General features: G+C 40.7%; 1 protein-coding gene across 7 annotated transcripts in view; it reads right to left on the reverse strand.

Annotated features, from left to right (window-relative positions):
* The window catches only part of GULP1 (GULP PTB domain containing engulfment adaptor 1), a 152,168-nt gene extending 142,954 nt beyond the window's left edge, over nt 1-9,214 (reverse strand). For 4 of the 7 annotated variants that reach the window (XM_051788043.1, XM_051788041.1, XM_051788039.1 and 1 more), the window contains exon 1: nt 9,079-9,214. The gene's annotated coding sequence lies outside the window, so the exon portion shown is untranslated. The remainder of the gene's footprint in view (nt 1-9,078) is intronic. The other 3 variants (XM_051788045.1, XM_051788036.1, XM_051788044.1) reach the window with 2 other exon arrangements.
* Nucleotides 9,215-12,234: the final 3,020 nt, after the last annotated feature.

Consider the following 12,234-nt stretch of genomic DNA (forward strand, 5'->3'; position numbering starts at 1 on the left):
CAGTCTCCTCTTCTCCAGCAGAACACACCAAGTGCCCTCAGCAACTCCTCATATGGCTTCTCCTCAAGGCCCTTCACCATCTCTGTTGCCCTCTTTTGGACATGTTCCACTTCATTAAAAGCCTCTTTCAGCATTAGTCACTTCAACATTACTCGCTTTCCCCACACAATAGCATCTCTCATCTGTATTATCTCCCCGTCATCTTCTTCATCTGAATGTGAATAAAATATCCAAACAAATGAGGTTACATCTATTTTTATCAGGTTTTAGTGACTGCATTTCTTTCTTTGGAGACATAAAAGGAAAGACTACATCTTTACTTTATTTATGAAATCTGGGAATTTAAACAAAAGAGAGTAATATGGGAGTGAAATTCAGATAAAGGAAGACATTTTGTAAATGCATTCTAGTTCAACAATATAACATTTTCTCTTAGGATATCCTTTATCCTATTAAATTCAAGCTTGGGACAAACAAATCTTTAAGTAAGCCTCTGCAAATTGTTCACTAAAGCATGTCAGTCTTTTCTGAATCTGAGCCTGGGATTTAGAATTCATGGTGCAAATTCCACATTTTGAAGACAGGTAAGACTGAGGGCTCTCAGTTATACTGGAAGCAAGTCAAACTACATGTGTTAGTGTGTACATGCTAATACTTAAAGCTCACATAGAAGAGTCTTATTTCTTAATTATCTATTTTAAATGCATAGCTACATGAATCATAGTACCATGACATGATATTATTGCTAAGAAGTCACACCCCCTCCTTTTTCTCCCCCTCGGAAAACGTAACAGCAGAGGAGAAAATCCCAACAGCGTGACAGTTTTACATTGACTGCTGTGGCTAACAACCAACATTTCAACTTTTGGGCAAGACTGCAAAGCAAACACACCCAATGCTGGGTATTAAAGTAGTTCCTTGCCTCCTGTGCCACTGACATCCTTCCTTGCAGCAGCGATGTCACTTGTGCAGTGAAATCATTTTCGCGTTGCCAATCGGTAGGAAGGCAAAGCAAACATCAGCACGTTTCTAAGAGAAATAATCAACAGCTGGCAGAGCGCTGTCACCTGCACTTCAGCTTCCTGACAGATCACTACAATACCTGGGAAGGCTCTGCATGCTCTGTGAGTTCTCCAGGCTGGCAGATTTGTCATGTCTGTAGCCATCAGCTGTCCCGTGCTGTCTCAGCCAAAACCAGGATAAAAGAGCCACTCTCAGCACAGCAAATGTAGAGCTGGGGGTATTACCAAGGCAAGCACATCGTTCTGCATGGCTGAAATGCCAGCTAATGATTTGGATTCGGGAATTACTCTTCATGTTGGAGAAAATTACTAATGCAAAAAAATCGGTCCGGCGGTTTAATAGCTACATTCAATATCCTCAGCCATAAAACACGGGGATTGGAACGGAGAGCTCTGGGAGAGGTGTTCAATTTTGAAAGAGAAAACAATAAATATCTCATATGCTCTCCCAGGTTATCGGATTTGCTGCTAATGGCAGAGTGCTTGTGAACAAACATGAGATTGCAAGTGAGGATGGCCAGGTCAGAAGGCAGCTTGTACCTTCTGCTGTCTTTCAGTGCAGAACCAACAGTTTCTGAGAGAAATGAAGCTGGGAACTATGAAGTTCCCAAGTGCCCTCTGCCAGACTGGCTGGCCTCTTAAGAAGTATGACTTCAAACCTGTTGGGACTAATGCAAAAATAGAGCTCCCATCAGAGCATGGGAGGGAAGGTTAGAGAATCATTTTTACAAGTTGGAATGCTTCTCCTAGGTGAGTTCTTTTGGTCTTCCAAAAAAAAAAAAAACAAACACTAATATGCTTTTTAAAAGAATAAAAAGCAAACGTAGCTTTGGAGAGCTGCATTAAAGTATAAGACAACAAGCAATTTAATGAGAATTTTAACAACATACTTACTGTTTTAAGTGGTTGTGTAAGAAAATGTTATTTTACACACGACTTTCCCAGCCACATTGGCCCAGCCCCTTTTGTGTGTTGCCTTTAGGTTACCAGTACCAACACACTGCACAAAAACTTGTGCAAAGACAAAACCAACCTGTTACTGAGAAAAAACAACTACAAAGTGCCATTACATGAAGATGTATAAAGCACTGCATTGGTAGTTACACACGAGCCATTTCATCCAGTCAGGTGAAATCTGGGAATTATCTCTTTCAAGAGTATCAGCATTATACACACTAAAGTTGCAGTTCAGCAGTGTTGGCATGCTGCATTTCACACCATAAAACACAGCAAAAGCAAACAATTAAGTGCAATTACTATATAGCACAGAATATTAGAGAATTAGTAACAGCTCCAGCTGCACAGTTTTTTTTGAGAAGAATTTCTTCCATTTGCACAACATGATACACTGAATATTAATGCAACATATAACTTACAGAATTAGTAATGCAGTTTTTAGACTGCTTGAATCGAGAAAAAGATTGTCCTAATCTCAGATGCTAAAGACCTTTGTGTTTACAAATCCACAGCAGACTCAGCTTTAAAGCTCACACATGTGAGAGAGATTAAGGGGCACAGTGGTGGGGGTCAGTGTCTCAAACTTTCTGCTGGCTACCTCCCCTGCTGCTATTTTCTGTCCCGAGTAAAAAGTCAGCATTATATTAATACCATAACCACTCCACCTCTCACTGTTACTTTTTACCTTTGTTTGAACAAGTTTTCCCCACATTATCTTAACTACAGTCACTCTAAACCAGGTATGACTTGTACACACCATACCCTGCAACGTGAAACCACCATTCAGCCTTAATCCCAACTGTCCAAAGCTTTGGAAAGGATGGTTCTGCCACCTTGGCAGTTGGAAAGCAGATAAAAGAGACCTGTTATCAGCTAGGATTTTCAGCTCCAGCATTGAACCTCCTTTGACTTCACCCCATGAACCAGCAGCTGGAACCATCAGCGATGGCCTCTTTGTTGCATCTGAACATAAACACAGATGAAGATGAAACCTTTTGACTACTATTTTCCTCATTTAAGACTGAAGCATGTACCAGCAGAAGCTCAGACACAGTGGTGTCATCAGTCACCATTTTAGGGCAAGTCTCACAAGACACTTTTTCTTGAAAGTCCAAGTCCTGAAACTTTGAGCTCAGGTAAAAATGTCTATACCTGTAAAAAGAAAAAGCTTTGAAGAAGGAAAACAATACTAAATATTCCAGGAAGACAAAGCCTATATTATTTTAAATCTCATTATTTCATGATTTTTTTCTTAGGGAGCCTGACTCATGATCTCTGAATGCATACAGCTGCCAACACAGCATGTAGGAAGAAAGCATTAAGAGACAGCACATATCTGCACAGCAAGGCATTTGGAAAGATGGTCTGGAAAAATGTTAAAAAAATAGGTTTGAGGACACAAAAAACTCTTTTAAACAACTCCTAATGTAACTGGCATGCAAAAATGATTGCTGTTCCAAACAACATTTTGAGATGTGACTGCAGGAAAAATCATCTTTTTTATTGGGAACACAGTCTTTTATCTAGCCTCATTACCTCACTTCAGCTACAGGTTCCAGAAGATTTCACAACAGATTAAGAAAAAAAGTGCTGCTGTTTCAAGAGATACCTTCTTCAAAAGGTGCACACACACACGAAAAAACAAAATAAAAGCTCTCAATCTGATAAAAGAGAAAATACATTTCTTAATATCAGGAGTGCCTGTATGCATAAGAAAAGCAATAATTACACTGAGCAGCAGATATAGACTGCCAGCACTAACACAACAGCTGCCTGCCAAAGATTGAGGTGAGAATGGGCAACCACCTCTCTTCTTGACATCTCTCCCCATGGCAGCAGCAGTCTCATCCCAGGCTTTCCTCTAATGCAAAGTTTGATTTTGCTTAGGCTGCTGAGAACTCTGAAAAAAAAAATACTTGTGAGTGCTACACAGATTTAGAGCTTCCCAGATCACAGTTTAAGCACAATGTTTTAAGTTCCTAATGGCCCATCCTGCCTGGAAGAAACTGAAGATCTAAGATCTGCATTTAAAAGGACAAAAATGGAAGCAGAATAGAATATTAAATGTCACAGCAGCTATGAGCCAGGATCCTGTTTTGCACATCGTGGTATTTTTGCATTTTGCCTTTGTCCAAGATTGCTCCCATTAAAACTACAGGGATGGAGAGAGCAGAGAAAGAATAAAAAAATCACATTGAAGATCTTGAACACTTCCAGAGAATTCAGCAGTCCTCAAAAAACTATTTCATTCTATCTAAAAAAATAATAAATAGGAATTTGCATGCAATTTTACAGTTTTCATGTTATTTAAGGAATATGAGAAGACTGAAGCACCTTGGAGATTAGTCTCCTCTACCCATATCTATTCCCAAGTACTGGAGTACCCACATACCCATGTCCACTAAAGCAATAAAGCAAATTAGAAATAGCCATCAGACACTTTTAATGCCAAAAGGTTTGCCTCAGAAGTCACATACTTTTCAAAAAAAAAAAAAAAATTGCTCTTTACTTCCACTGCTCAGGTATCTCTACAGCACAGGAATTACCAAAAAGTTTAAAGAATTTCCACAAATTATGGTTCTAATTTACAGTGACAGAACCAAAAAAGCAAAAAAAACCCCCAAATTAATTCTAACAACTTATTCCATAGAGCTAAAAACCAGTAAGATGAGCCAGCTGCAGCCTCTACTCCAACCAGTGCATTATTAAGAGAATTGTTTACCAAGTTACACTTGTGCACACTCATGCAAGGCAATGGTGTTGATCAGGTATTGCTGACAGAATGCATGGAAAAACATTTGGTTGCACAGATGTTTCTGAATCTTTATAACTGCTTGTGAGATAGGAAATGGAGAAAACCTTGCTCAGTTCTCAGAATAAAACCAGAATATGCAAGCTCCAAGTGAGACATAAAATAAAAGCAGTACTAACCAAGTGAGTTTATACTAATAAGCTGAATTAAATTCAGCTGGACTCTGGAATTAAAATAACAAACAGAATTTCTCAATGGCTTTCTTTAAAACAGAAAAGAATTTTACAGAAGTTAGAGAAATCCAGCATCTTAACCCAGGGGCTTTCCAGTACTTTCTGCCAAATTATCAAGCAGCCTGTGTGAAACCATGGGTGTTACAAAGCCCAAGTTCTGCTTCTTGCTCCAGTGAAAACTACTCAGATGGCTGTCAGGAACCCAGCTGTTGTCTGTTGTACAGAAATGTTTGTGTCCTTCAGCTACAAAATTCTACATTTCTTTCTTTCTTTGCCTAATACTTAGTTACATGTCAGAAAAGTAACTCATTTAAACCTGAGGAAATGATCATATTTCAATCCAGAGCACCCTTTTGGATGATTAGAACATCTGCTTACAAAGGCAGGGGCAGAGAGGAATGGAAGTCTAAATTCTTTCCTGGGATTTCATGATGAGCTTCCAGCTGATAAATTCTCCATTGAAATCCTGGATAAAATCTATGTGGTAACACCCTTTCCTTCTCTTGATGTTCAATTTAGTGTAACAAACACGTTTTAAAACCACATGGCAAGAGGAGGCATTTCTGAGGACTGTCTGCTCATTAGATGGGGTGGAGCTGCAGCCTGTGTTGAAAACCCCACCTTTTAAAGTGCATTAAAACGCTTAAGAAAAAGCCTTTTTTAAGACTTAAGAGCTACTACTGACTCTTTCAGTGCCCCTGGGCAAATGGAATGGCTCAGACAAGGTCTATGCTTGCACATCCAAGACTGAAAAGGTGGGCAGTAACTGAATAGTAACACATTCTGCCATTCCTGCCACGTCACAGGTCTGTTTGAGGTGACACCACAAAATGACAAATAATTAATAAATGTACTACCTTCTTCCTCCAGCCCAACCACCATAAGCCAGGAGTGTAAACCCAGATTACAGTAACACATTCAATGGTAAGGGTTGGCCATCCCACAAAAGCAAATCCACAGAACAGCTCGACGTGGCATCAAAGTCATGGGGCATGTTCAGGGAAGGACCAGCAGTGGAGTAGCAAAGCAAACTGCATAAAGAAAGCCAAGGTTCTGATCTCAGGGGTTTAGGACACGCTAGGAAGAAAATTACTTCCACTGGAACAAAGATATTAGCAGATATATCTGTATGAAAAGTTACATATTGAAGGTAAGAGAAGCAAAGAGAACATTGTTAGGTAGCTATGCAGAGGCACTACGAGTTCTAACAGGGGCAGTATTGTTTGCTCTTTTCTGGGATACAACCTCTAAAAGAGCTTATCCCTTCCAAAATCAGATTAGAGTAAGGCAAAAAAGGTGATGGGGAAAATGTTTATTTGTGCCCGATTAGAGTACTCTTATGCAACAACTCTATTAAGTCATTAGTTCATGATTTTTTGTCTCAAGAGCTGAAACACACCCTTATCTTCTGCCATGCATTCCACTGTTGATAATAATTAAAAATTCTAAGGGAGCTGCAATTTCTGTGAAGTGAACCTGGTGGACTTTTCAGCTCTCAGTGCTCTACTTGCTCTCTTGAAAAAACTGACAGAATTAGAATCCTGCCACAGGTCATATTAGTATGACCACAATTCAAATATGAAGTAGTTCTGTTCTCTTCTAAGCTATGTTACTCCCCCAGTTCAAGCTGAAATTGTTGTTTAATTATTTCAGCTGATAGTTCTAATTAATTTCTTATGACATATTCAAGCAATACACTCTTGAGGGATTATCTCAAGAGAAGAACTAATTCTATAATCATAATACAAACTCCAGTTTATTGTGCTTGACCTCTCAAGTTCTTCATATAAGTTCCTTGATTATGACTTTAAGAGCATTCAGTAATGTTTACAAACATTGCATGAACACACCCTGACAGACTCATTGCTATTGAACCCCAAATATAACCTTGTCCACAGGCAAGAGACTAACAAACTACTTTAATGAGCTCGTAAAGGAAATTCTGAAATGTCACATCAGGTGAGTGTTTTGCAGAACAGTAGATGCACAGTCTTTGAACTCTAAAAAAAACCCCAAAGAGATGAAAAAGTTGTCTCCAAATACCAAGGAGGTTGTACCAACCACTAGTTTGTATAAAAATACTACTCTCACTGTCTACTCCTGTTAGCTGCATTTTCCTCCTTTCTGGTTTGTATTTTCCCACGAGATTTAAAATGGTTTACACAGAACATTGTAGTGTAGTTTACTGTTGGAATGACTTTAATTTCTGTACTCATCACTCACAAGACACACCCAAAGTGAGCTGGATCACATTATCCCAACTTCTAAGGCAACTGGATTCCTACTTGTTTCTGCTTATTTCTTTTCCCTGCTTTTCCTGCCACCGCAGCTCTGCTAAAAGCACAAACCGAGCTGCTCTCTTACATCCTTCAACACTGCATCACAATTCCTAGCCTTTTAATCCTTAAATCACTCTATTTATTCAAGCTATTCACGTAAATATATGCCTTTAATGAGACCTATAATCACTAACGCATCTGTGCACTTAAAAATAAAATGCATCCCAAACAGCATATGGCTAATAATAATGGAACTATTTGCTCACTGTTTTGTTGTTCCTTTCTCTCAGTTCATGTGGATAGCCTCCAAATATTTGAAGTTATACCTGACATACTACTACATGACAAACAATCAAGTAAACCTACAATTACAAGGCAAAATTTATTGTTTGTCTTGAAAATGCCATAAAAACAGAAGCTTGGCCTTCCAAAAAAAAAAAAAAATCTCCCCTGAGGTGAATTATTAGTTTTTTCTTATTTTGATTAACATCATAATTGGCTCTGAAGTTCTGCTTATCGCTACAAAAACTGAAAAGTATAACTCAAGTTTTGCTTGGTCTAACATGCAGGGGAAGAAAATCACAGAAAAGGAGAGGTTAATCAGTATTCATACATTACATAAATACGGATGCTTATTTATATTTTTACTGAATAGACCGCATATATTGCTAAAACATTTTATATGAATCTAAACACTTTTAAAGCACCTTCATAATCATCTTCATGCATGCCTCACTTTCCAGTTTATTATTTTTTTTTTAACTAATCTTTTTAGTTATGATAACTTTCTATTACCATAAAGATGACTTTTTAAAAACTTGCAACTGCGATGGAACTGAAAAGTTAAAAAGTTGCATGGTATTTAAATTAGAAATCTAATTAGTATCTTAAGTTCAAAAAAGACCCCAGAGATTTAGTTCTTCGGAAAGGGGCCAATTCCTTTGTAGGAAGAATACAATTAACCTTTACGGCCCTTTGATTGACTCTCGGTGCCCTTCAATGAAAGACAAGGACGGCGAAATTAAATGAGCAACACACTTTTCCATGTTCCTCCGCTTGTCATACAACTTCCAGCCCCCCTAAAACTGAGGATTTCTCCCTGAATCTCTCTCTCCTCCGAGTCCAAGCCAGCAGCTGCAGTCAGTCCTTGCTCAGATTTCAGCTCTCTCTGTTCACATGATGATCCGGCAAAACTCCTCCAGCACTCCACCCTCCCGACACGCGCGGAGTTAAAATTAACTCGGTGGTTTGGGTTTGCCTACGAGCCCAAGATCCTCCCTCGTACAAGGAGCGAGCGCTGCCCGGCCCCGGCGGTGAGCTCGGCTACCGCCCAACCCCGCGGGGCTGCCACGGCCGAGCCTCTGCGGGGAAACAAAACCCCCGCTCGGATAATGGCTTTACTGTACTTACTACGAGGGGGAGGAAAAACCACCCAGAACGAAAAGCATCTCGTTATTGGCAGCTCCTGGCGATTCGCGGAGCCCGTTTGTCCCAGACCCCCGCACGGAGTTGGGGAGGCGGCGGTGCCCGCCCCGCACCCTCGGTCCCGGAGCGGCCCCGACACCGCCCGGCCCCTCAGGTGAGCGGGGAGCTGCGGGACCGCCGAGCCGCCCGCCCCGGGCACGGACCGCCTCACTCGCACCCACCTCCATCGGCAAGTTCCCCGCCGGCGGCAGCGGCGGAGCCCGGGGCAGCGAGCAACAGGCGCTCAGACCCCCTCCCTTTTTCCCTCTCTCCCTCCCTCCCTCCCTCCCTCCCTCCCCGCCAGCAGCTCTTCGGCACCCGCGGGCAGCGGGCGGCATGTCCCTCCCCGGGCCGCTCCCGTCCCCGCGTACCTGCCGCGGGGTGGATGGATGGATGGATGGATGGATGCAGGGATGGATGGAGCCCGTCCCGCCGCCGTGCCGGCTCCCGGCGCCCGCTCCGGCCCCAGCCGCGGAGAAAGTTTCCTGACGTCAGCGAGGAGGGCGGGGGGGACCCGCCTGCCTGCCGGGCTCGCCGGGCCGGGCCGGGCCCCGCCGCTGCTCCCGGGCTCCCCCTGCCTCCCGCCGCCGCTCCCGGGCTCCCCCGGCGTCCGAGCCGAGTCTGGGGAAGCGAAGAAAAGGGAGGAGGGGGGGGAAAAAATAAAAAAAAAAAAAAAAATGAAAAAAAAAAGAAAAAACCACGAAGAGTAGGCAGCACTCGAGAAAGTGAGGAATGCGATTTAGTAGCTCAGCGTTCCTCGAGGAAACATCTTTCGGGGAAAAGATGACGGACGCGCTTCCACAGGTCTGGGTTAAATCCACAGTGAAGTATTTTGGTAGGGTACAGATGTGTAACATCATGCTTTGAAGATGTGCTTTAGAAACACCAGAAGAGCGTAGATCAATATATTTTTACAACAGTCACGCTAAGTGCAATTTAGGGACTAAATATTTCCTGTAGAAAGGCAAGGAATTCGTGTCTACCATGTTTCTTTTATTCCTGGTGGCCTTCTGCCATGATACTGCCAGTGAGGGGCCATGTACTGTCTGTGGAAAGGCAGGAAACTCATCTGTCATTCCCCTGCCTGATTTTTTTTCACAGTACATGAAAGATGCCTTTCATTTTTCATTAATCAATAGACAAACCTCAAGAATGGCCATTTAGAGAGCAGAACAAAACATGTCACTGAAATCAAAGCAAAGGTGCTTTGTGTGCAGGAGGCGTATTCTTGTTTTAAAGACAAGATGGAAAAGAGTTCAGGGTGGCAATTTACAGATCAGAGTCAGAAAATCATGACAGAAAAAAAATGAAGGGTAGAAGTCAAGAGCAGGTAGCTTTTTAAATCAGTAAGCTCTAGATAATGACATGCATAGATATGAATTATGTAAGAATTTAATTGGTGTGGCTGCCTTTCCATTCAGAACTAAGATAAAATTTTAAAAGCCCTCCAAAATAGGTACACAAACCCAAAGCACATTAGTAGTAAGTTTGTGTGCTCTAGACATTATTAGAAATCTGAAATTTCTCATCGGTTGGTTCTCTCATGTAGAGGAAACAAATGTTAACTTTTTATATAGTGTCAGAGTTATTTTGTAAACTCTACTAGGAAATGAACAGGCTATGGAAACAATTGTAAAAGATCATCATGCGCAAAGTTGGTAGAATCATACCAGCTACATTTCAAAAGATAAATAGAAGTGAAATTCTGAAACGAAAGGAAAATGCAAAACACTTGAGGAAATTGTTTGAGCACTATATTCTAAATAACAGCACTACCAGGAATTGTTTTCAGCATGCAGATATTAAATTTTAAACAGCTGGGAGGAGGAGAGGGGAAACAAATAAACAAACAAGCAAAAAAATACCCCACTAAACCTCTATTTACTGCAATATTAAGAGAATTGAATGAATGTCTAACGAATCTGGACAAAACACATTTCATTTATCGAAGCTCCACGGCTGGGCAATATAAATAAAGGGATTTTTTAACTGTTGTTGTTACTGACAGCTATTCCCATGCACCCTTCTGGAGCATTTTGTTGGAGATGACAACTGCATTGCATCCATCTCTTCAGCCATTTGTCCCTGTCAAAAAAAGTGACAGAAAGGATGGCAAGAGAGATAATCTATGAATTCTGTGAAAACGCTGAGGAAAGGTAAAAGTAAACTGCTATCAAGAACCTTGTTTCTTAGTAGTTTCTTGGAAATGCAGACACAAGAACATTGTGTTAGACATTTAGACCTTGGTTGCTTATTTTTCATGTTCATGTGGTTGGTTTTTAAAGCAACATTGGTAGTTCATGTGCTGCTTCCTTAGGCAAAACTGCAATTCTTTTCAGTGTCAGAAAGCATCTTTATCTGTTTGGCATTCCAGAACATACATCCAAAGTTGGTCTTTGTTGGATGTCATAAACAAGTACTCAGATTTGTTCAGTAAGTGTCCTGGTTTGATTTTGATTATACAATTTGATTAGCTGTAGCCTGCAGAGCAGAGCACACGCTACACAAACAGAAAACATTTCGGCTATTGAAACACACATTATGAGTTTTTCCAAAAGTGATGAAGAAAGCAAGAAAAATTAAGGGCACTTCAAAATTCTTTACCAGTACCATAGCAGATTCTTCATCAGAGCAAGTTAAAAATAAAATATTATACAGGGATGGTTTTTTACTTACTGTGTTTTCAAAAGTCAAGTATGCTTGATGAAGTCAGGCTAGATTTTGTCCGAAATCAAGTTGTAGCTTTTTAAGTGCAATAAAATCATATGTATAGAATACATTATTCAGGAAAGGTCATTTTTCAAAATCCCTTCTGCATGCAAATTTTTTTCCTGAAGAAAGTGAGACATTTTATAATATAAGAAAAAAATACTCACTACATAGGAAGCTTTCTATTTCTTCTGTGATATATTCTTGACATAATCTGTACTGCAGTGCTTAAATAGAAGGAATGTAGAGCAAACCTTTTTCCGACTTAAATTTGGTGCATAGTATTTTAAGGGAATGGAAGAAAATGTGATATTTTTTTCTTCTACAGTCATTTTTTTTTCCCCATCAACAGTGACAACCTAGAGATGGAATGAAGATATTATCTGAGAGGAAAAGTAGACCAAAAATATTTGAATTCTAGCATTAGGGCCTCTTCCTCATAGTTGTTCATTGGTGTGATCAAGTAGCAAAAGGCTGGGAGCAAAAAGAACAACACAGTGACTTCCTCTGTTGTCTGGGTGCCCCAGAATCTGAAGTGGACAAAATCAGGTCATTCCTGGGGCTCTCACACCTGCATGTTGCAGAGAAGTTGAGCGAAGAACCAGGCGCAGGAGAAATGAGGAGAGGATACTCAAGAGAACTAATCCCTTCAAGGCCCAAGGAAAATAGTGTCAAATAAATGAGAAAAACAGGCTGTTAGCAAGATGGTGGTGAGTGATTTACTGCTGTTCACTGTAAACCTGAGCTTGTGATTGCTGTGTACTAGCAAGGTATATAAAGAAGGTCCTTTATGCCATGGTCCTTTACACCAAAGGATG

The sequence above is a fragment of the Manacus candei genome, unplaced genomic scaffold (assembly GCF_025592945.1).
Source record: "Manacus candei isolate 608988 ecotype Guabito, Panama unplaced genomic scaffold, ASM2559294v1 h1tg000023l, whole genome shotgun sequence".
Lineage (NCBI taxonomy): Eukaryota > Metazoa > Chordata > Aves > Passeriformes > Pipridae > Manacus > Manacus candei.